We start from the raw sequence: 25,056 nt of genomic DNA, 5'->3' as shown, positions 1-25,056 counted from the left end.
GAACTAAACAAAGAATTCTCTACTGAGGCATATCAGATGGCTGAAAAGTACCTAAGGAAATGTTAAACATCCTTAGTCATCAGGGAAATGCATATCAAAACAACCCCAAGATTCTATCTCACACCAGTCAAAATGACTAAGATCAAATATCAGGTGAGAACAGACTCTGATGAGGATGTGCAGAAAGAGGAACACTTCACCATTGTTGGTGGGATTGCAGACTGGTACAACCATTCTGGAAATCAGTCTGGAGGATCCTAAGTAAATTGGACATTGGACTACTTGAGGACCCAGCTATACCTTTCCTGGGCATATACCCAAAAGATGCTCCAACATACAACAAAGACACATGTTCCACTATGGTCATAGCAGCCTTATTTATAATAGCCAGAAGCTGGAAAGAACCCAGATACCCTTCCACAGAGGAATGGTACAGAAAATGTGGTACATCTACACAATGGAGTACAACTCAACTATCAAAAAGAATGACTTTATGAAATTCATATGCAAATGAATTGACCTAGAAAATATTATTGGGAATGAGGTAACCCAATCACAGAAAAACACACATGGTATGCACTCACTGATAAGTGGATTTTAGCCCAAAATCTCAAATTACCCATATACAATCCACAGACCACATGAAGCTCAAGAAGAAGGATCACCAAAGTGCAGATGGTTAAGTCCTCGTTAAAAGAGGGAACAAAAATATTCATTGGAGGAGATATGGAGACATAGTTTGGAGCAGAGACTGAAAGAATGGCCATTCAGAGCCTACCCCATCTGTGGATGCAGCCCATACATATACATATACAGTCACCAACCCTACACAATATTGATGAAGCCAAGAAATTCATGCTGGCAGGAGCCTGATATAGCTGTCTCCTGAGAAGCTCAGCCATAGAGTGAAAAATTCAGAGGCTAATGCTAGCAGCAAACCATCGAACTGAGAACCTGAGAATGGGGTCCCCATTGAAGGAGTTAGAGAAAATTTTGAAGGAACTGAAGGGGCTTGCAGTCCCATAAGAACACCACCACCAACCAACCAGAGCTCCTAGGGAGTAAAACACTACCCAAAGAGTACTCTTGGGCACACTCATGGTTCCAACTGCATATATAGCCAAGGATGGCCTTGTTGGCCACCAATAGGAGGAGAAGCTCTTGGTCCTACCAAGGATAAAACCCTGCTGTGTAGGGGATTATCAGGGGGAGGAGGTAAGAAGGGGACATGATAGTGAGGAGGGGAAACACACTTATAGAAGTGGGGGAGGGGGACAGATTGGGGGCTTATGGATGGGAAACTTGAAAAAGGAATAACATTTGAAACATAAATAAAAAATATCCAAAAAAAGTTTTAACTCATTTGAAATGATAGTATAGTGTAATTTTATACTTAATAAATATTAATAAAAAAATCCTCAACAGAGGTTTGCAAAACTGAATTTATCAGCCCATTAAAAACTCATATACCAACCAATAACTGAGGGAATGGCAAACCAATAACTGTCCCTACTTGACACCCCGTGTGCAAGCACCAATCCTTGGGAGACTATTAATGATACTCCGTTGTGCCTGCAGACAGGATTCTAGCATCCCTGTCCTCTGAGAAGCTTCACCTAGCAGCTTACTCAGAAACAGCCAAACAATGAATAGAGCTTGGGCACAATTATAGAAAAATAGGAGGCAGAATTGCTGCCCCAACGTGTATTGGTACTCCACAAGAAGACCAACAATGTCAGCTAACCTGGGCCCCTATTTCTCTCAGAGACTGAACAACAAACCAAAGAAGAAACATGGTCTGGACCCAAGGCCTTCCCACACACATGTAGCAGATGTGCAACTTGGTCTTCATGTGGCACTCAAACAACTAGAGCAGAGGTTATACCTAAAGCTGTTGCCTGTGTGTGACATATCTTCTTCTTGCTTCATTGCCCTGTCTTAATTCAGCAGGAGAGGAAGTGCCTAGTCTCACAGAGACTTGATGTTCTAGGGTTGAGAGATACCCAAGGGAGTCCCCATCCACTCAGAGAAAATGGAAAGAAGGTATAGGGGGAAGGGTTGTGGGAGGGGATGACCACCATGAGAGGGGACAGTGAGTGCAATATTAAGTGAATAAGAAAATATACATAATACATTTTTGAAAAATCATATGCTGTGGTCACATGGGATTCAATCCAAGAATGTTTTAGCCTGTGGTAAGCAATGTGATATTTCACATTAACAGAATGAAAGATGAAAACCACAGTGATTTCAGTAGATGTAGCAAATAATTTAATATCCTTTCATCTCTAAGAAAAATCCATTTAATTATGTATAAAAGAACGTATAAACAGATTATAAATATTGTATATGAAATATTCACAGTTAAAAAAATTGCATTCAGTGAACAAAAGTTGTAAACAACTCTTTCAAAGCCAACAAGAAGTCAAGGACATGTATTCGTACCACTTTTATTCTAGATAATACCAGAATTCCTAAACAGAACTGCAAGGCAAGAAAAATATTTATATGTATAAAGTATTTGTAAAAGATTAATATTCACATGTGTAAGTCAGTGTTCATTTATCATCATGGCAGGAAGCATGGTGACATATAGACCAACATGGTGCTGGAGAAGTAGGTAAGAATTCTAGATCAGAGGGGCTGGGGATTTAGCTCAGTGGTAGAGCGCTTACCTAGGAAGCGCAAGGCCCTGGCTTCGGTCCCCAGCTCCGGAAAAAAGAACCAAAAAAAAAAAAAAAAAAAAAAAAAGAATTCTAGATCAGATCTTCAGGCCATAGGAAGGGTGAGCCACTGGGCCTGCCTTAGGCATTTTAAACCTTAAGGCCCACACCCTGTAACACACTTCTTCTAACAAAGTCACACCTACTTCAACAAGGTCACATTTCCTAATCTTTCTCAAGTAGTGTCATTCCATGATGACTAAAGATTCAAATATAAGTGTTTATGAGCACTATTCTTTTTCAAACCACCACATATGGACAAACAGATAAGAAAAACACCTAGTAAAAGTGTTCTAGGTTATGGTGGGTAATGAAAAATCAATGGTTATAAGGAACATATCAACGGCTTAAGTATCAATATATTTTAATATCCAGTTATACTTCTTCCTATGTATATTATATATACATGTGTGCCTAGTTTGTAACTAAAGGACCTAGAATTCACTTTAACCCAGTTCAACAGTGTATAGATGAATAAACAATTCAATTCACAAATGACACTTTATTTTTATTAGCATATGAATTTCAGATGTCATACATTAAATATATATATTCAGTTGGTGCGGAGAAAAATGTCTTCAGTATTTCTTGACTAAAATAAAGCTGCATTTCAGCATAGAATCACTGATGAATTTTATCTGATTTTAAATTTTGTTGGCTAGAAAAAAGGAAGTAGAGGCTATTTTGACGACGTTTGATATGCTCCAGCAAGGGATATGTGAAAAATGAGTAATGAAACACCTTTTACATGCTACATTCTTGGCTTTAATGCAAAAAAAAAAGTCTTTAGTTTCCTTATATATAATTTCATGATTTTGTAACTCAAGAATGGAATATTAGTTAAAGTAACATATAAAATCTGATTTGAATAATTTCGTGCATTTGTCATGCCTTTGTCATCCTTGAGTGTTAGGCTGGCGTTGGCTCATGATACCTCCACCCGTTTAATTAACAGGGCAAAAGGTATTCGAGCTTTCCTTTGTAATCAATAGCAACAAATACAAACTACTACTCACAGCACTGGCGTGGAACTGCTGGCATAAGTGCTGACTTACTATGTTTTGTTTCAACATTTGTGTTGCTATGACATTTCTGTTGTACAGATAAGTAATAAGAGCAACCACTTTTAAGGTATACCATTTTCATGTGATAATATGCCACTTGGCATTCTATTCAGGGTGCCTACAAAATTGCCTCTACTTAGCAGGCAGACTTAAAAAAGTTGCTGGCCCAATGGGGAAACAAGCATTTTGATATGCAGTGAATGTGGTCAATATTTGTTATGATTAAATGGCTATATTAATTGGTATATGACTAGAAACTACTATGGGACAATACAATTAATTAATCTATTGCCAACTTCACTACAGAAGTATCTAGTATAACTAAGAATTATCTTGATCTCCTGATCCTCCTGCCTCTATCTTTCAAGTTCTGGGCAGACAAGCATCACCACACATGGGTAAATTATTGTAATTTTTGTGAATATTTTTAAAAACATGTTTGAGTTTCTTTGCCACATTAATGGGACACTTTGGTCTAGTTCTTTTACATTTTATGGTATTTGTAGTTCAGTCACTCACTACTTAACAATTGATTTTATTCCACCATAGTCTGTTCGTGAGTACAAGTATCTTCTCATAGTTTTTGTGCTTTGTTTGTAGTAAATGCCATTGTTTAATAAGTATTTAAATAAGCACATTGACACAGAATATGCATGCAACTTATGTCAAATTACAAAAATAGCATCAATTGGTATTGTCTAGATGGTGTTATTCCTCAGAGTATGATTATCAATTTCGTCTTTTCAATATATTATTTTGGATTTAATTTCTCCATTTTATTAAAAATAAAGTTTTATCTGATATAATATGATCTGATTATGCTTTTCCTCCCTTTATTTCTACCAGTTTCTCCCCGTCTTTCCTCTTATCTAGACACACCCCTTTCTGTCTCATTAGAAAAGCAACAGGCTTCAAAGAGATAATAACAAAATAAAAAAATTAATTATAATAAGGTATTGCAAAAGCTAACAAAGAGAGCAGATCAAAGCATAAAAAGAGAAGAAAAATATCCCCAGAAATGTTACAAGAAATAGAAATAGATGCAAAAATCCATTTCTTTGCAATCATGAATCACATAAATCCACTAAACTGAATGCCATAATATACACACAAAGGGCCTGTAGGGTAAAAACAGAGAAAAAATTACATGAGTAAAATTTAAAAACTAATATTTAAACAAAACTTAGATGAAGAAGGTCAACACCCTGATACATTACAAGACAAGGGACCTCCAAAGATGTTATTGGATTTATTTTTCTGTTGGCTACCTACTCTTGGGAATAGAGCTTATCTTTTTATTTATTGGTTATTTTATTTATTTACATTTCAAATATTATCTCCCTCCCTGATTTCTCCTCTATAAGCCCACCTACCCACCTACTAATGCCTCAACACCCTGGCATTTCCCTACTTTGGGCCATCGAGCCTTTACAGGACCAAAGGGGTCCCCTCCCATTGATGTCAGATAAGGCCATACTCTATTACATATGCAGCTGAAGCCACGGGTCCCTCTATGTGTACTCTTTGGTTGGTGGTTTAGTCAACGGAAGCTTTGGTGGGGTCTGATTGGTTGATATTAATGTTCTTCCTTTGGGGTTGCAAACCCTTTCAGCTCCTTCAGTCCTTCCCCTAACTCTTCCATTGGGGTCTCCAGGCTCAGTCTGATGGTTGGCTGTGAGCAGCTGCATCTGTATTGGTCAAGCTCTGGCAGACCCTCTCAGGTGACAGCCATACCAGGCTCCTCTCAGCAAGTGCTTCTTGGCATCAGCAATAGTGTTTGGGTTTGGTGTCTGCATATAGGATGGATCCTTAGGTGAGGACTTTCCTTCAGTCTCTGCTTCATTCTTTGTCCCTGCGTTTTCTTTAGATAAGAACAATTCTTGGTTAATATTTTTAAGATGGGTGTTTGGCTCCATCCCTCAACCAGGGGCCATGCCTACCATGTGAATATGGTCTCTTTAGGATCTCTCCCCTTTGTTGAGTATTTTAGATAATGTCATCTTCTATGGGTCCTGGGAACTCCTTATTTTTCTGGCATCTGGGACTTTCTAGTGAATACACTCAGTTCTCCATTCCCAACTACTACATTCCTCCATTCAATTTCCTGACTATCTGTACCTCTCCCCCATCTCCTCCCACATCTTATCTTAAGGGTAGTTTGTTTCTCCAGTGACACTCCCTTGGAAAAAACTAAATTTTCAAGTGGTTATCAATTGAAGATTGCTTCTATTTTAGTGATTGGAGCTTGTGTCTACTTCTTTCTTTAGCTCTAGGACTCCAGCTCTGGTGCAGAGCCTTTCAGGCCTTGTGCATGCTGTCTCAGCTTCTGTGGGTTCACATGTGCATGTAGATCAATATTGTTCATTTAGAAGATCTTGCTTTTCTGGGGTTTTCCCCTCCCCTGGCTCTTACACTCTTAGTGCCTCTTCTTCCACAGGATTCCTTGAGCCCTGAGGGGAGGGATTTTATAGAGACATGCAGTTTAGTTCCAAGGACTTTTACTCTACATATTTTCTGTCTGTGAGTCTGTTATTGTTTTCATCTGTTGCAGGAGGAAGCTTCTGTGATGATGGCTGAGGAAGACACCGATCTATGGCAAATGTTGTTAGGGATCATTTTTACTGCTTTTTAAAAGATCATTTTGTCTTCGGATTGTTTTGTTTTTTTTTTCACCTTAGATGCCAGTCTCAAATTCTGGCTCATACAATCAGTGAGTGGTGAAGATGTCTAGTTATGCTACCTGTTCCTGTGGTTAGAGTGAGTGTCCTGTAGCTTCCGGCATAATGCCTGCTGGGCTTGGTGGTTTAGATAATGGACTGAGTTAGGGGGGATGGCATTGGAGGTGAAGATCTATGTAAGCCAGTCCATTAAAGGTGGTGTCAGAGAAACAGGCAGGGGCCACTGGTTTGGTCCAGAGGTGGGAATCAATTGTTGGGATTGGATTGGGAGGAAAGGATGGGAGAGATTAAGATCAACCTTTTTAAAGATTCTGTAACCACATTTAAAATCTATCATCTTTCACTTTTAACTATTTATCATCCGTACCTTACTTTTACTAATATAAGGACAAGCAGAGAGGTTTTTGATGGTATGAAATTTTTTTGACATAATAGGTTTTAAAATTCAATCTTGGGATAGATTTTGGTATTTTAATTAGATGTATGAATTTATACAGATGACAGTGACCTTAATTCTCATTACTTTTCTCCTTGTAGTGATAAAAATGCTAACATCAAAATCTTCATGTGTGCATGAAGATCAAGTGAACATATTGGCTTAAATTTTTCTTGTATGCAAGGCTGCATGTATACAATACTTAAAGGCATTATCTTTTAATTCACCTTCATATAATGGAATCATTGCATTATATGTTGGCAATTTTATGTCTACTCTTTTTGTATATAATAGACTGTCATAATACATTTCATGTAAAGCTGAGACCCAAATAATCTGGTGTCAATATTTAACTGAGGAAAACCTCAGTTTTTAGGTCATTTAAGTTTTTAATTAACTTCCCAAGTTGTGAATCATTTAAATCTGCAGAGGGAATGATAGGTATTAAAAACTATTTGATGGTGTTAACAGGAATTTTGAAAATGATAAGAAGCATCTACCACATCCTTCCAGATATTTTTCACTTTTTGGTATAGACAGATTCAGAAGGCCAAGGTAAGTCTTGATACGGGCTAACCTCTATTGGAAATCTTCCAGGGTTGGAGAAAGGAAAATGGAAGTTTGAGGACACCAAGGCAAGACATAGAAGAGCCATTACCCAAATATGTGTCTTCTGAATCTCAGACATAAATGTAACTCATTAAGAAAAGTAAAGGAAGAATGTGATAAGGGTCTGTCTTCAGGAGTCACTTAATACAGTCAAGCAATTGATAGAGTAATGAGTTTAATGGAGTTTTTTCCATTAAGGCAATTAACTAGGTCATTCTGTTTCTTACTATGATGTGGTCTGTCTGGAAAAATCACAGCCATTATAATGTGTGACCTTCAACTTTAGATTCAAATAAGGAGAAAAAACACATTTCTTTCTTTCTTTCATAACTTGGCAGTCTATGGTACTGTATATTAGCAATGAAAAATGGACTAAAACTACCAGCAAGGAAAAGTATACTGAAAATGGTTAGGAAATCTCTAGGAGAAACATGCTAGATATTTGAGCTGTGCAGAAAAGAGACAAAATCAGGCCTTGAAAAGCAGAGCTTTCTCATGCTTTCATTGAAAGGGTGAAAGAAATTGGATTTCAGGATTTATCAATAAATAATCAAAAATATCATTAAGGATCTTACCCATAAAGCTGTATTGGAATTTTCAGCATATGGCTGCAGAATCAGATAATGCAAGAGTCCTTGGAATTCCTCCAACTCAAACTTAAGATCACTCACAAGCAAAATAATAAATAACAGAGTCCATTGTCCCTGTGTACTAGAGGATTGCATAAACCCACTGGTAGAAGATGTGTTGTGAATAATATCTACTTCTGCCACTCATTGATCTGAACACAGTATAAAATTTGTCAACCAGAACCAAACTAAATATATGTAAATGGAACATGACTATATGGCTTTGTCACTGGAATATCCAGGATGCACTCTCTAAATATTCATTAATACTTTTGTTAAGAAGACAGAAGAGAATTATCAATTACTACATGATAAAAATTGTAAACTTTGTAAGTTTGGAAAAACACTAATGAATACCATAAAATAGGCTTCTAATAGCAGGGAATATGGAGAACAAACAGTATAGTAAGTTATATCAACAGAATAATTAGAGAAGTATAAACATGGTGATAACAAGAAAATAGAGGAAGATTGTAGGAGGATCATTGGATTCCACTGCTAGATTCTGAATGGATGGAAAACAGAAGAGAAAATCAGTTACTTAAAGAAATACCCAAGCATTTTCTAACAAATGAAACATGGGCTCAAATCTGAATCTATCAGGCTTTACACTAAGACTGGATAAATGCATTTACCACATCTCTTCAGAATAAAACTGCTGACATTCTAAGACAAAACAAGTTCAATGGAACCAAAGAAAACAAACATTTATCTTCAGAAGTAATAGCATCAAACATTGATGAGATGATTTACAAAATGTTACATTTGAACATGAAAGAAACTGATAGGCATTGTTTAAGTACATTTAAAACTCTTCTTTAAAAGGAGTATAAATATCCTTCCTCTACCCAAGACAAGCTGGGAAAGAAATCAGAGAAATGAAACCCTTCACAATAGTCCCAAACAATATAAAATATCTTAATGTGACTCTTACCAAGCAAGTGAAAGCTCTGTTTGACAAGAACTTCAAGTAGATGAAGACATTGAAGAAGACCTCAGAAAATGAAGAGAGCTCCTGTTCTCATGGATGGGCAGGATTAACCTACTGAAAATGACCATCTTACCAAAAGCAATCTACAGATTCAATGCAATCCCCACCAAATTCCAACACAATTCTTCACAGAGATAGAAAGAGCAATTCTCAAATTCACCTGAAATAAAAAAAAATTCAGGATAGTGAAAACTATTTTCAACAATAAGAGGATTTCTGAGAGAATCAGCATCCCTGACCTCTAGCTGTGCTACAGAACAAAAGTGATAAAAAGCCATGTTCTATTGGTACATAGACAGACAGGAAGATCAATGGAATAGAATTGAAGACCCCAAAATAAACCAACATACCTATGGTCACCTGATCTTTGACAAAGAAGCTAATACCATTCAGTGGAAAAAAGATAGCATATTCAACAAATGGTGCTGGCTCAAGTGGCAGACTGCATGTAGAAGAATGCAAATTGATCCATTCTTACCCCCTTGTACAAACCTCGAGTCTACAAGGATCAAGGCCCACCACATAAAACCGGATACACTGAATCTAGTAGAGGAAAAAGTCAGGAGAACCTCCAATACATTGGCACATGGGAAATTTTCCTGAACACCAATGACTTATGCTCTACAATCAACAATAGACAAATGGAACCTCATAGAATTGCAAAACTTCTGTAAGGCAAAGGGCAATGACAATAGGACAAAATGGCGACCCACAGATTGGGAAAATATCTTTACCAAATCTTTACATCTAATAGAGGGCTAATATTCAAAATATATAAATATTTAAGAAGTTAAACTCTAGAGAACCAAATAACCCAATTAAAAACTGGGGTACAGAGCTAAATATAGAATTCTCAATGGAGGAATGTTGGAAGGCCGAGAAGCACCTAAAGAAATGTTCAACATCCTTTTAGTTATCAAGGAAATACAAATCAAAATGACCCTGAGACTCCACCTCACACCAGTCAGAATGGCTAAGATCAAAAACTCAGGTGTCAACAGATTTTCGCAAGGATGTGAAAAAAGAGGACACGCCTCCATTGGTGGAATTGCAAGCTGATACAACTAATCTGGAAGTCAAGCTAGTAGTTTCTTAGAAAACTATAAATAATTCTATTTGAAGATCCAGCTATACCACTCCTGGGCATATACCCAAAAGATGCCCCAACATATAATAAGGACACATGTTCCACTATGTTCATAGCATTCTTATTGATAATAGTCAGAAGATGTCCTTCAATGGAAGAATGGATACAGAAAATGGGGTATATTTTCACAGTAGAGTATTAATCAGGTATTAAAAACAATGACTTCAGGAAATTCATGAAAATAAACGCCTTAACATTACAGATTGTCTCTTTTCATAAGGATCTGCTATGGGGAGCCACAGAGAAGGCCTTCACCTACAGAGCCACTGTCTAGCCTCCTGTAGATAGCTTCCCTGTGCTCCTAGCCACCTCCAATCCCAAGCCTGCAGCTCTTCACTGTCAAGCCATGGACTACTCCAAGCCATCTCCAACTGTGTCAAGTGACACAGACTGGGCTTCCCTACCTCCAGAGCAGTGTCCCAAGAACCTCCCAGAGCCTGACACTGCCCAAAGGCGGCTTGAGGTAAGCACAGTCAACTTCTCACATCCTGCCTCCCTGAGTGGTCTGAGCCCTCCGTCAGAGTGGGTGTGGGGACCCAAATTAACCCTACAAGGAATTGCAGGTAGCCACAGGAAAGTCCTAGACGCCATGAAAACAAGAGGTTCCCAGAGCATGACGGGGCTAACAATAGCTAAAATAACCAACAAAGGGGAGATAGAACCTCCAAAGACCATGTCGAGGGATGGTGTCACCCGTCTGTTTCAAAAATTTTAACACAGAATTGTTCCTGTCTAAAGGAAATGCAGAGACAAAAATATGACTAGAGACCAAAGAAAAGGTCATCCAGAGACTGCCCCATCTGAGAATTCATCCATATACAGCCACCAGACCTGATACTATTGCTAATGCCAAGAAGTATATGTTGACAAGAGCCTGTTATATCTGTTCCCTGAGAGGCTCTGTCAGCACCTGACCAATAGAGATGCAGATTCCCAAAGCCAAACACCAGACTGAGCTCTGGCACCCCAATGGAAGAGTTAGGGGAAGGACTGAAGTAACTGAAGGGGATTGCAACCCCTTTGGATGTACCACAGCATCACTAACCTGATCACCCAGAGCTCCCAGGGATTAAACCACCAACCAGTGTATGTGGATGGGTCCATGGCTCCAGCTACATTACATTTGTAGGAGAATATTGCCTTGTCTGGCATCAATGAGAGGGAAGACTCTTGATCCTGTGGAGGCTTGATACCCCCATCATAAGCAAATGCTAAAGTGGTGAGGCAAGAATGTGTGGTGGGTGTGGGAGCATCATCAAAGAGGCAAAGCGGCAGCCTGTGGATAGGGGAAAGTTCCTCACCAACCCTTCATCTGACAAAAGACTAATATCAAAAATACAGCAAGAACTGAAGAAACTATGCATCACCAAACAAAGGAACCCAATTGAAAAGGGGATACAGATCTAAATAGAGCATTGTTCTAGAGGAATCTCTAGTGGCCAAGAATCACTTAAAGAAATGTTCGATATCCTTAGTCATTAAGGTAATGCAAATCAGAACAAAAACAAAAGCTCTAAGATTTTTGTCTTACTTTATTCAAAACGACTAAGATTAGACCTCAAGTGACAGCAGGTGCTGGCAATGATGTGGAGCAAGGGAAACATTCCTCTATTGTTGGTGGTAGTGTAAATTTGTACAACTACTTTAGAATCAATTTGTTGATTTCTTAGAAAATTTGAAATAGTTCTACTCGGTTTCCAACTATACTACTCCTGCATATACCCAAAAGCTATTCCACTATATCATTGAGACACTTGCTTAACTATATTCATAGCAACTTTATTTGTAATAGCCAAAATCTGGAAACCACCTAGATGTTTCTCAACTGAAGAATGATTAAAGAAAATGTGATCTATTCTCTACAATGGAATGTTATTCAACTATCAAAAATAAAGACATCACGACATCATGAAATTTGTAGGCAGATGAAACTTAGGAAGATCATCCTGAGTGAGGTCACCCAGACACACAAAGACACACATTCTATGTAGTCACTTATAAGTGGACACAAACCCTAAAGTAAAGGATAACAGTACTATAATCCACAGACCCAAAAAAACTGGTTAATAAGGAGGTCCACGGAAAACAAAATAGTCAATCAGAGGGAACTGGGTGAGAGAGGGGAAGAGAAAGGGGATAGGGATCAGGTTTATGGAGGTGGGGCCTGAGAGGACTAGAGTGAGAATGGAAATCTTTGGGAGACTTCTCTGTGTCTAGCTAGAGACCAGAGATTTGGGGGTCTGTGGGGAGACTATAGGGATAATCCTAGCTGAGCTATATCAGAGGGTGATATAGAGACTGAAATGACTACCTCCTGAAGCTAGGAAGGACTTCCAGTGGAGGGGGGGTCACCAACCCACTGACAAAAACTTCAACCAAATATTTTTCCTGTCTAAAAGATGTGAGGGGATAAAGACTGAGCAGAGGCTGAGGGAATGCTCAACCAATGACTGCTCCAACTTGAGACTCATCCCATGTGACAGAGCCAATCCCTCACACAATGAATAATACTCTGCTATGCGTGAAGATAGGAGTCCTAAATAATGTCTTCTGAGAGGTTTCATGTAGCAATGAAGGGAAACAAATGCAGAGGCCCATAGCTGAACATCAAGTGGAGGTATTGTCTTGTGGAAGAGTGGGGTTTAGACTTGAGCAAGCTGGAGGGGTCCAAGGACACCACATGAAGAACTAGACTCAACTAAGCTGGGTCCATGGTGTCTCAGAGAGATTGAACCACCAATTAAAATCACTCAGTGGCTGGACCTAGGCTGTTCACAGATTTGTAACAGATATACAGCTTTGTCTTTATGTGGATGCCTTTGCATTGGAACAGGGGCTGTCTCAGACCCTGTTGCCTGTCATTAGATTCCTTTCTACCTGGACTGCCTGTTTGGCCCTTAAATGGAAAGGATGTGCTTAGTCCTGATGGGACTACATGTTCCAGGTCAGGGTGATTCCCAAGAGGGGCTTCCACTTCTGTGAGAGAATGGGATGAGTTAATGGAGGGAGGGATTCATAAGGTTAGGACTGGAAGAAAGGAGGAAAGGGGACTGGGATCAGGATGTAAAGTGAGTAAATAAATAAATTATTGAGAAAAAAATGTGTGAATAGAAGCAATGCTGGGAAGTGCTAGAGGATGGATGGGGAATATAACCAAATTGTGTGAAATTCCCAAAAACATTTTATTCCTAGTTTATTGATTTTAAGTGCTTTAAAGACATTTTGGATTTAAAAATGCATAAATATAACAATGAAAATTTAGTCTTTTCAAAAACAATAACTACAGTATAAAATAGCTAAACTGATAAAATATGATGCTAACTAGAATGGAGCGGATACATGTTTCACTCTTGAAACAATGAATTATTTTAACATTAGTTGCATACATTGTGTGTGTGTGTGTGTGTGTGTGTGTGTGTGTACTTGCGTGTGTGTGTGTGTGTGTAGTATCAGTTAATATTGCTCTCGAATTGTTACAATTGTTACATGCATCATATAATTCAGAGGCTAGATCCAGTTCCAGAAAATTTAATGTTCTCTCCTGTCCATAGCTACCTGCACACATGTGATGTACAAACATTGAGAAATAAAGACTCACACATATAAAACAAAAACAATTTTAAAAAATTTTAGAATTTATGTTTTGAGTTTTGATGTAAACTTTTAACTAAAATATAATTCAATCACTCTCTTTATTCCTTTTCTTCTATCCAGCCCCTCTCTGGTCTCACCTTCCAATTATTTCCATGTTCTTTTCTCAAATCTTCCTCTTCTCTGATTATTGTTGTTACATATACATGTTTGAACAAATATATAAATGTTAAAATATTGCCTATTTCATAATATAATCCTATAGAAAGATCAGTAGAACTTTCAAAATTAACAGATGAGTTTTTCACAATTGTTCTGTCTAAAAGGCAATCAGATAACATACCCTGCATTTTGGAAGAAAAAAACGTTTCAGATCACAGAAGTATAAAGTCTTGATTACTGTCAAAGATCTAAGTAATGATAGATTGTTATAGAATTGTTGATCACTTGACTCACAATATAGTGTTTATGTTTTTAAACTTTTTTAAAATTTTGTAGTTAAAATATAATTTCATCATTTCCCCTTCACTTTTCTCCTTCCAAATCTTCCCTTGTACCTCTTTACTGTCTCTGAAATCCAATCCATGGCCTCTGTATATACATACACACACACATACACACACACATATATGTATACATATATATATAAACAAATATATTCTTAAATATATAAATACAAATTTTTAGTCTGTGTAATATTTTATATTTATATTATTCATATTTATATTTATATATTTATTTATATATAAATATATAAAATTTATAAATATTTATATTTATATATTTATTTTAAGGTTGACCACTTGGTATTGGATAGTTAATTATAGTTACTTTTCCCTGGGGAAGACTGTCTCTTCCACTTGAGCATTCTGTAACTGCCTCCAAGTCTTTCATGAGGGTTGAGGCCCCATTATATTTCCCTCTTCTATGGTATTGTGTACATTGGTATTATCCTTGTTTTGATCTTATTTATTTAGCCATGTTAATGAGACTCCATGAGTATCGCATCTCTAATATTTCTTCCTGGACTTTATAAGCTATGATTTCTGATCTTAGATATAGGAGTTTTATGTACTTATATCAGTTCAGGCTGTAAATGCTGGATCACTTGTTCTTTGTATTAATTGAATTATTTTGAACATAATATTATATTAAGAAAATAAAGCTAGAGCAATCCAAATGAAATTCACTTGTTCCATGTGATTTGTACATTATAATACCTAGATTCAATCTTAAATTACTCTTAGCCACATAAATGTTTACTTACTGCTAGAAATGTCTAAATAAAAACACTGTGCTTCTTTGATACAACCTTTTGAAGTTTTGGTGAAATTATCCAGTCTTGAATTTGATGAAATTTAAAGGTACCATGTGTGATTTCATTAGATCTGAAATTAATACAAATTCCAGATACAACTACATGGCCTTCATTTCTATACGGTCAAAAATCAAGAGCAGACAAATCTAATATATCCATACACTCTTAGACTGACAAATGTTCGGGAAGTATAAATAGATACTATTTTAGATCTATTATCATGTCTAATGAAATCATCATGCATTTATTTGCATAATACAAGTTATAATCAATAACTTTAGAACCTTAGCAAAGAAGAAAAGAACCATGTCTCAAAATGAAAATAATCATTGACTTTTCATGAGCTGAATGTTGTTGCACACAACTTTAATCAGAGGCAGAGATAGAGGGATTTTGTGAGTCAAAGGCCAGTCTGGACTACAGACTGTATATTGAGTTCTAGCCCATGTAGGGCTAAACAATGTGAGCATTTCAAATAATAAATAAATAAACTAATATATTAATAAATTAATAATTATAGTAAGAGGAAAATATTCTCTCCTTCTAAATGCTGAATCCATTGTGATGCTTGGAATAGTTCTTTAGGGCTGCTATTCCTAGACCCACTTTTTACTGAGAAGAAATTATTTATGAATGGTAAGCATTTTTCTATAAATCAGAATAAAAAATAAGAAATAAAACATTGAAGAGAGGAAAAATAAGATTTCATTTCCATCTTCTCCGGTGTTCTCCATTTAGCTACTTCATAGACAAATGAATTCACTACTTACGGCAATTATTATAGCTGTTATTACTTTTAAATCATTTTAATCACGCATATGCTTACATATCTCGTACAGAAATGAGCCCAAGGCCTTAAACTATTTAACTTCTTCTGAGCTCTACACTTGCAAAGGTGCTAATTAATTTTGCAGGGAGGTGAAAATGATTCTGTGTATTTTCCCTGTGTACATTAGTAGACCATGCCAAAAATCAAAAGGACAAATTGCGAGCAAAAGGAAACAATACTAATATATAATTCAAGAAATGGTGCAACCACCACTCTTGGATTTGTGTCTTTGTGAATAGTGCTAGCATTCTGGTGTTGTCCTCACATTTACCAAGTATCATTAATCTCTAGAAAAAAAAGACTTCAGAACTTTGAGGAACTATGTAATATGTGTTCAAGTAACACAGGTTTTAGTCAAATTGCCTGTAAGGGAGAAGCAACATGCATTATTGTCAATAGCTTGAACGTTTAGTTACAGATATATAACTGTGGAAGTATATCTTCTTCAAATCAAGTTTTACACAGAGTATCACTGAAACATTTATGTAATGATGAAGACCACGTTGAAGAGTCATTGATCCTGATCCATATGTTGCATGAAGAACAATCGTACAAGAAAAGTAGCTACACTCACACAGCCTGAACTCCAGACTATAGTTTCTTTGAGGTAGTTATTTCTCTGTTAAAATAACCCTATGGTTTATGCATGTAAATAGGCTGCCTTGACTGACCTGCTCCAATAGTGAACACATTGGCACAGTGTAATATTAATCTACCTGTTAATGTTAAAGATACATTTCATCTGATTGCTTTCTAATTCACAATAGTCACTATTACTTGTTTTTAATCTAACATTTCAGAGGTTATTATACTTTATATATAATATATTCTATTTTACATTATATATTAAAATTACATATAATTTTAATCGATCCTGTTATACAATATCATTGATGTTAACTTGATGCTAAGGTGCTAAGCAGGCACAAAGCAGAGGTCAAACAGTTGGAATTATCAGAGCAGTCTCTGTCTGGACATTGCCAGACTGCTTTCTCTTTACCTCAGGTCATAACCAGGGTGGCCCATATGGCTATAAAGAGGCTGAACAATAAACGGCTATAGGTCCATTGGGAACCATTTATCTTTTGACTCTAATTATTTGAATGGATCCAAGCAGGGAAAAGGCTTTTAATCACTATGTTTGAGTGCTTAGTGAAGCCAGCATATGTGTTAAGTGTAAGCAGAATTAGGCCGGGCATGAAAGGCTTTTTCAATTCAGTTGGTATCTCTATTGGGATCTCTTTCTTACTGAATCACTTTTGAATTATTGAATTTTGGAATTTAAAGCAAAGCTGCAGAGCAAGAGGAGTGTTTTATCTTATTACTGTCTTCAGCTTAATTACTGCTCAGTTCATTGATTCCTATGGGAGAAAAAAAGTAGTGATCAATACTAGCCTAGCCGCTAGGGCCATAGTTGGTCGTATTAAACTGAATAACTCCATTTATTTTGAAATAAATTCTGAAAATCAGCGAAGATACAAACTAACCCTTTTTCTAATGCTTGCTTTTGTATATCTCTACAATTTGCTCATTCTGTTTATTTTCAAGAAGAATTACACCGAATGACCTACTCTCCCAGAGAAAGTTAAACAATGAACCAAAGAAAGAATCCCCAAGTCCAGCTAGCTGAATTCACTTGTTTGTTGAGGTTAATTACAGGCACGTAAGAGAAGAATTACAAGGTCACTGACTCAGGATGCTGCACCACAGGATGCTGCCCCATAAGATGCTACAGCATAAGACTCTGCCAGCAGTAATCCAGACTCACGGAAGCTTCATCACTAATTCCCCAACAATTAGCTGGTATCTGTGCCATTGGAGAGTCTCCTCTACTTTAGTTAGCAGTTACTACCTTTGGAACATCCTGGAGGAACTTCATCAGCCTCTCTTTCCACTCCAGCCCAGAATGTTTCAGTCCAGATTAAATACCTACCCAACATCTAAAAACCACTCTATTGATCTGGAAGCCCATATGTTTAGATCTGAATAAAGGAAAATTAATGACCATTAAGAATTTCCTGGTTCATAGACAGGTAGTGTTTCCTTGTGTCCTTACACTGAAGAAATGATAAGGGTTTTCCTCATGTCTTATGAGAGCTCTAACCCTTTGTGCCAGGAATTCAGAATTACTCGTCTCACATAACATCAGTCATGAATACAATTACGTCGAGTTTATGACTTTAATTTAAGAATTTTCCAGAGAAGAAACAAAACAGTCGTAATACAATATTTTATTATACATAGCAAACTCAAGAGGGAAAAGAAAGATTATATTTGCATAGGGTTGAAAATAGACACAGAATTTACTAATTATCCTTAGAGTAGGATGTGAAGGTCCATATATTCAATATATGGCTTCAGGTCTGAGCCAGGAGTGTTAGTGCTAAAAGGCGCTCTGATCACTCCAACTCCAGAATCCTCTAGTTATCTCATTGAGTTTTCATTGTTGTACCACGGAGTTGTTCATTTCATAACCAACAGAGCCTTTAGGTTTCTGCTGATATGTGTTGTATCTCTTGCCTCTCTAATACTAAAATAACTAAAGTGAACTTATTAGTGCTTTACAGGAAATCTAGTGGCTAAGTTTCTGAATTAATACTTTTTCCCTAAATTAATGATAAATTATTTATATTAATATTTTAAAAGTGTGCAATATCATGGATATCATACTTGTACCTTCATTAAAGTGTGAACAAAACATAACCTTTTCTAAGAGGTTGGGTTTTCTACTTGTCTTATTTGAGATTAACAAGACAAAGAAACTGGGAAAATTATTATGGGGAAAAATCCACTCCAGTAAAATCACTTTTAAAATATTTCTACTCAATTTGCCCATGCCATAAACTTAACAAATATGTATTACAGACTTTAAGGCAAAAGTTACTTTTCAAATCTGTAAATGTCAACTCAGATGTATAACTATTTACAATAACATCATCACTCTCTTTAACATGAATTGTACAAAAACCAGAGAAACCCTAGAGTGCAGACTAAAGCAGCAGTGGCTATACTTAACCTCATTTGAAATGTTCAGCTTTCCTGCCAAGGGTATTAGGACCCCCGCTGAAGGAATAAGAGAAAGAACTGGAAGAGCTTGCAGGGGCTGGAGACCCCTTATGAACAACAATGCCAAGCAACCAGAGCTTCCAGGGACTAAGCCACTACCTAAAGACTATACATGGACTGACCCTGGACTCTGACCTCATAGGTAGCAATGAATATCCTAGTAAGAGCACCAGTGGAAGGGGAAGCCCTGGGTCCTGCTAAGACTGAACCCCCAGTGAACTAGACTGTTGGGGGGAGGGCAGCAATGGGGGGAGGGTGGGGAGGGCAACACCAATAAGAAAGGGGAGGGGGAGGGGGATGTTTGCCCGGAAATCGGGAAAGGGAATAACACTCGAAATGTATATAAGAAATACTCAAGTTAATAAAAAAAAAAAACAAAAACAAAAAGAAAAAAAAAAGAAATGTTCAGCTTTCTACTTAGATTGTTAACAGAATTTCAGTGGGTTATAGCATCAGAGTCCATACTGAAACTTGTATAGAATACGTTTAAACAAGAGCAATATGGCTACAATGATTTCCTTTCTACAGGGAATTTGTTTCTCCATATAGCTTTTCCAACTATAGCCTTTATTTTCCAATTTTTATTGAAAATCGACTTAATATAGAACATGTCAATTTAATTTTATGTACAAAACTCCAAAAGTATTAAATAAATTTATATTTTGTATAACCATTTCAGATTCTTAATGTTATTAGTTTCAAACCCTATAGCTATTAACTAAGACACCCAAGACTTTCTATGATACCTAGATTTTTTGCATGGTTTCTGGGAATTGAACCCAAGTCCACAATCTTACTGTTTCCCTGAACTTTTTGTTTCCTGTAAGACCCTAAAACCCCTACTGGAATTTTTTTGGTTATATACACTTCTCAGGAGACCCTCAGTATCTATGCTAATTGTAGTTTTCGAAGAAAGATGTATTCTATTTTCCATAGGAAAATCTTACATCTATCCATCCATCCATCTATCTAGACAATACAAATGGACTTCCCACAGTTCAATTCAATTTTCTTTGCTTTTGACATTTAATACTTTCTATCCTTTTATAAATTTGGTGTTATATACATAGTATGTTTGTGTTTTTATGTATGTGTATATTTCCTTCACTTTGTGGGTAATTGTATTTTATGTTTACTATATAGATGGAATCTGATGAACTTTAAAAATTGTTCAAGTCCAATTAATGTAATTTTTCTTGTTTCCAATGTCCATATATTCAGATATTTAAAACCATTACCAAAGCAACGGTCATGAAATATGCTGTATGTTTTCCCATACGAGCCATACAGTTTTTTTTGCTATGTTTAAATAATCTTCAATCTATGTTGAATTTATTTGCATGAACTTTGTTAAGTAAGGTCCCACCTCCCACATGCTTATTCACTTTCACAGCTACACTTTTTAAAAACTGTTAATTCTGGTTTAAAATATGTTAATAAAATAAGGATTTCTTGGCCTTCTATTCTGTTCAGATGGTACACATTTGTGTTTTAGAGCAACTTCATATTCTTTTGCTTATTGTAAACATTTAATAACTTCCTTTATGTGGTGATAGAAATCTATCACATACCAGATAAGCATTCTATTTCCGAATTTAAGCTATAGGTCTGTTGCAAGCTTTGAAAAGATGTGGTTTGTCTTGTCTTCATCCCTCCAAACTTTATTCTTTCCCACTTTTGTTTCTTTATCTTTTATTTTATAAGCTTGAGTGGGGTTTGTAGATTATATCACAGAGTTCTGTCATGTACTAAATCTCTGTCCTTTTTCAAAATCATTTTGTTCTCAAACCTCTCTGAAATTCAATGTTAAAGAAGCATTTTTTTCCTGCCAAAACTATGAAAAATTCTACTGATAACTTAGCCATGTTAACAATATTTAACCTAATTTATGAATAGAGATATGTTTCTAACCCTTATGAGTTCTATGAGTTTATCTAGTTTATTTTTATTCTTCCATAGACTAAATCAGTTAATAACCATTTCATCATTTACAAGTTCATACATATATCTTTATTCAATATTCTGTTACTTTGATGAGTTAATCTACTGTGTGTGTGTGTGTGTGTGTGTGTGTGTGTGTGTGTGTGTGTGTGTTTGATGATAGTTAAACTTTCCTACAAATAAGATTGAATTACATATAAACAGAGACCATTTCAATTCTTTTTAGGGTGAGTTTTACTTTATTTCCTAGTCTATACGCTGTGATTAGAAACTCTAAGATTTTTTGTGTACAAGTAGAAATATCCACAGCACTTCTTTCTAATCACAGAAAAGAAGTTCCCATTTCTTGCTATGATGCTCACAGTGACTCTCCCGGTATGGGCTCCACTCTGCTGAAGAACGATTTTTACATTTCTGATTTGCTAGAATGACTTTGCTAAGTCTTTATACACAAAATAAATCATTATTTATCTTGTAACTAATTTTGTATCTTATGAGGAAATACCATGTTGTCATGGTACTCTATTCTTTTAAAACAGCATAAGACACAGTTTGGTACTGTGGTTGTTGAAATTGAGTTTTTGACAATTTTTCTGTAAAAAAAAAATCAGATAATGCATCCTGCATTGTGGAATAAAAAAATTCAGATCACAGAAACATAAAGTCTTGCTTATTGTCAAAGATCTAAGTAATGACTAATTGTTACAGAAATTTGATCACATGATAAACATTTTTAATGTATATATTTCTTAAATTTTTTTGGTTCTTTTTTTCGGAGCTGGGGACCAAACCCAGTCTTAATTTTTTTTAAATTTGTTTTGACACTCCAGATTTTATCCCCCCTGTCCACACCCTAACTGTTCCACATCCCATACCTCCTCCTGCCACTGACCCGCAGTCTCCAAAAGAATGTCCTCACCCGATCTACCTCACCAGACCTGTAAAGTTCCTGGGGCCTCCAGCCTCTTGAGGGTTAGGTGCATCGTCTCTGACTGAACACAGACCATGTGGTCTGCTGTATATGTGTTGGAGGCCTCATCTCAGCTGGTGTGTGCTGCCTGGTTCGTGATCCAGTGTCTGAGAGATCACAGAGGTCCAGGATAATTGGAGAAGCTTCTTCAGCTTCTTCCAGCTTTTCCCTAATTCAACCAAAGGGGCCAGCAGCTTCTGTTTGATTGTGGGGTGCAAATATCTGCATGTGACTCTTTCAGCTTCTTGTTGGGTCTTTTGGAGGGCAGTCATGATAGTCTCTTATTGTGAATGCCCCATAGTCTCAGTAATGGTGTCAGGTCTTGAGGCCTCAACTTGAGATGGATCCCACTTTGAGATTATCATTGGACCTTCTTTTCCTCAGACTGTTCTCCATTTCCATCCTTGTAGTTCTTTCAGACAGGAAGAAATATGGGTCAGAGTTTTGACTGTGGGATAGCAACCCAATCCCTCACTTGATGCCCTGTCGTTCTGCTGGAGGTAGATTCAACAAGTTCCCTCTCCCTATTGTATAGCATTTCATCTACCCAACCCTTTTAAGTCCTGAGAGTCTCTCACTTCCCAGGTCTCTGGTATATTCTGGAGGGTCCTCCCAACCTCCTTCCTCCAGAAGCTGCCTGTTACTATTCTTTCTGCTGGCCTTTAGGGATTCAGTTCTTTCCCCCACCCCAATACTAGATCATGCTCCCTTCTCCCCCGAAGTCCCTCCCTCCCTCTACCCTTGTGGTTGCTTTCTTCTTCCTCCCAAGTGGGACTGAGGCTTCCTCATTTGGGACGTTCAATTTGTTGACCTGTTTGAGTTCTGTGGACTGTATCTTAGCTATTCTGTACTTTTTCCCCACTAATATCAATTTATTAGTGAGAACATACTGTGCATGTCTTTTTGGGTCTAAATTTACCTCACTCAGGATGACCTTTTCTAGCTCCATCCATTTATCTGCAAAACTCGGGATATCCCCCGGTGGCATGGTGAGGCATCTTTTAGGTATATTCCCATGAGTGGTATTTCTGGGTCTATTTTCAATTTTCTGAGGAACCTCCAAATTGATTTTGAAAGTTGTTGTATGAGTTTGCAATCTCACCAGCAATGCAGAGTGTTCCTCTTTGACCTCATTATTGCCAACATGTATTGTCACCTGAGGTTTTGATTTTAGCCATTCTATTGGTGTGAGGTGGAATCTCAGGGTCATTCTGATTTCCATTTCTTTGATCGCTAAGGACTTGAAACATTTCTTTAGGTGCTTCTCTGCCATTTCCGATTCCTCTGATGTAAACACTTGGTTTAGTTCTATACTCCATTTCTTGATTGGGTTGTTTGGGTTTTTTGGTGGTTAAGTTTTTTTTATATATATATATTTTGGATATTAGCCCTCAATCAGGTGTGGGGTTAGTGAAGATTTTCTCCCAATCTGTAGGTTGACAATTTGTCTTATTGACTATGTCCTTTGCCTTCCAGAAGCTTTCCAGTTTTATGAGGTCCAATTTATCAACTCTTGATCTTAAGAGCATGAGCCATTGGATTCTGTTTAGGAAATTCCCCAGTGTGTCTGAGTTCAAGGCTCTTTCACACTTTCTCTTTCTTAGATTCAGTGTGTTTGGTTTTATGGTGGGGTCCTTGATTCACTTGGACTTGAGCTTTGTGAATGGTGACAAATATGGGTCTCTTCTCATTGTTCTATATACAGATCGTAAGTTAGACCAACACCATTTGTTGAAGATGCATTCTTTTTTCCATTGTATATTTTTGGCTTCTTTGTCAAAGATCAATGTGTGTAAGTGTGTGATTTTATTTCTAGGTCTTCAATTCTCTTCCATCAATCAACCTATCTGTCTCTGTACTAATACCATGCAGTTTTTATCACTATTGCTCTGTAGTAGAGCTTGAAGTCAGGCATGGTGATTCCCCCAGCCATCTTTTATTGTTAAGAATTGTTTTCGCTATTCTATGTTTTTTGCCTCTAGAGATGAATTTGAGAATTTCCCTTTCTATGCCTTTGAAGAATTCTGTTTGGGATTTTGATGGGGATTGCATTGAAACTGTAGATTGACTTTGGTTTTTCTATGTCAAGCCTGCCAATCCATGAGCATGGAGAGCTCTTCATTTTCTGAGATGTTTGATTTCTTTGTGGAGATACTTGAAGTTATTGTTATGCAGATCTTTCACTTGTTTGGTTAGGGCTACCCTGAAGGTATTTTATATTTTATTTGTGGCTGTTGTGAAGGGAATTGTTTCTCTATGTTCTTTCACAGCCTGTGTATCATTTGTATAAAGGAAAGCTACTGATATATTTGTATTAATTCTATATCTGGCCACTTTGCTGAAGTTGTTTATCAGCTGGAGAAGTTCTGTGGTAAAATTTTTTGGTCATTTATGTATACTATCATATCATCTGCAAATGGTGATATGTTTATTTCTTCTTGGCCAATTTGTATCCCCTTGATCTCTTTTTGATGTCTTATTGTTCTAACTAGCACCTCGAGTACTATATTGAATAGATATGGGGAGAATTGGCATCCTTGTCTTGTCCCAATTTTAGTGGAACTGCTTCAAGTATCTCTCCATTTAATTTGATATGGGCTGTTGGTTTATACTAAATTGCTTTTATTTTGTTTAGGTATGGGCCTTGAATTTCTGATCTCTCCAACACTTTTAACATCAAGTGATTTTTTTTAGTATGTTTATATAGTGGGTTACATTAAAGGAATTTTGTATATCGAACCAACCTGCATCCCTGGGATGAAGCCTACTTGACCGTGGCAAATGATGGTTTTGTTGTTTTTGTTTCTCCTCCTTTTGACCATACATTTATTTAGTTCTTTTTCAATTTGTTGAAGATACAGAATTAGGTTTTTTGATTAAAGTATTTCTTCCTCTCTGTCCTTCTGTCTTTCTTACTGTATGTATGTATGTATGTATGTATGCATGCATGCATGTAGAGACTGATGAACACAGATCCTTGCACATATTAGACCCATTTCCTACCAATGATGGTATATCCAGCTCTTAATTTTTAATATGAACACATAATCATACATATATGCTA

The sequence above is a fragment of the Rattus norvegicus genome, chromosome 4, assembly GCF_036323735.1.
Source record: "Rattus norvegicus strain BN/NHsdMcwi chromosome 4, GRCr8, whole genome shotgun sequence".
NCBI classification, from domain to species: Eukaryota; Metazoa; Chordata; class Mammalia; order Rodentia; family Muridae; genus Rattus; species Rattus norvegicus.
This window is presented reverse-complemented; position numbering follows the sequence as displayed.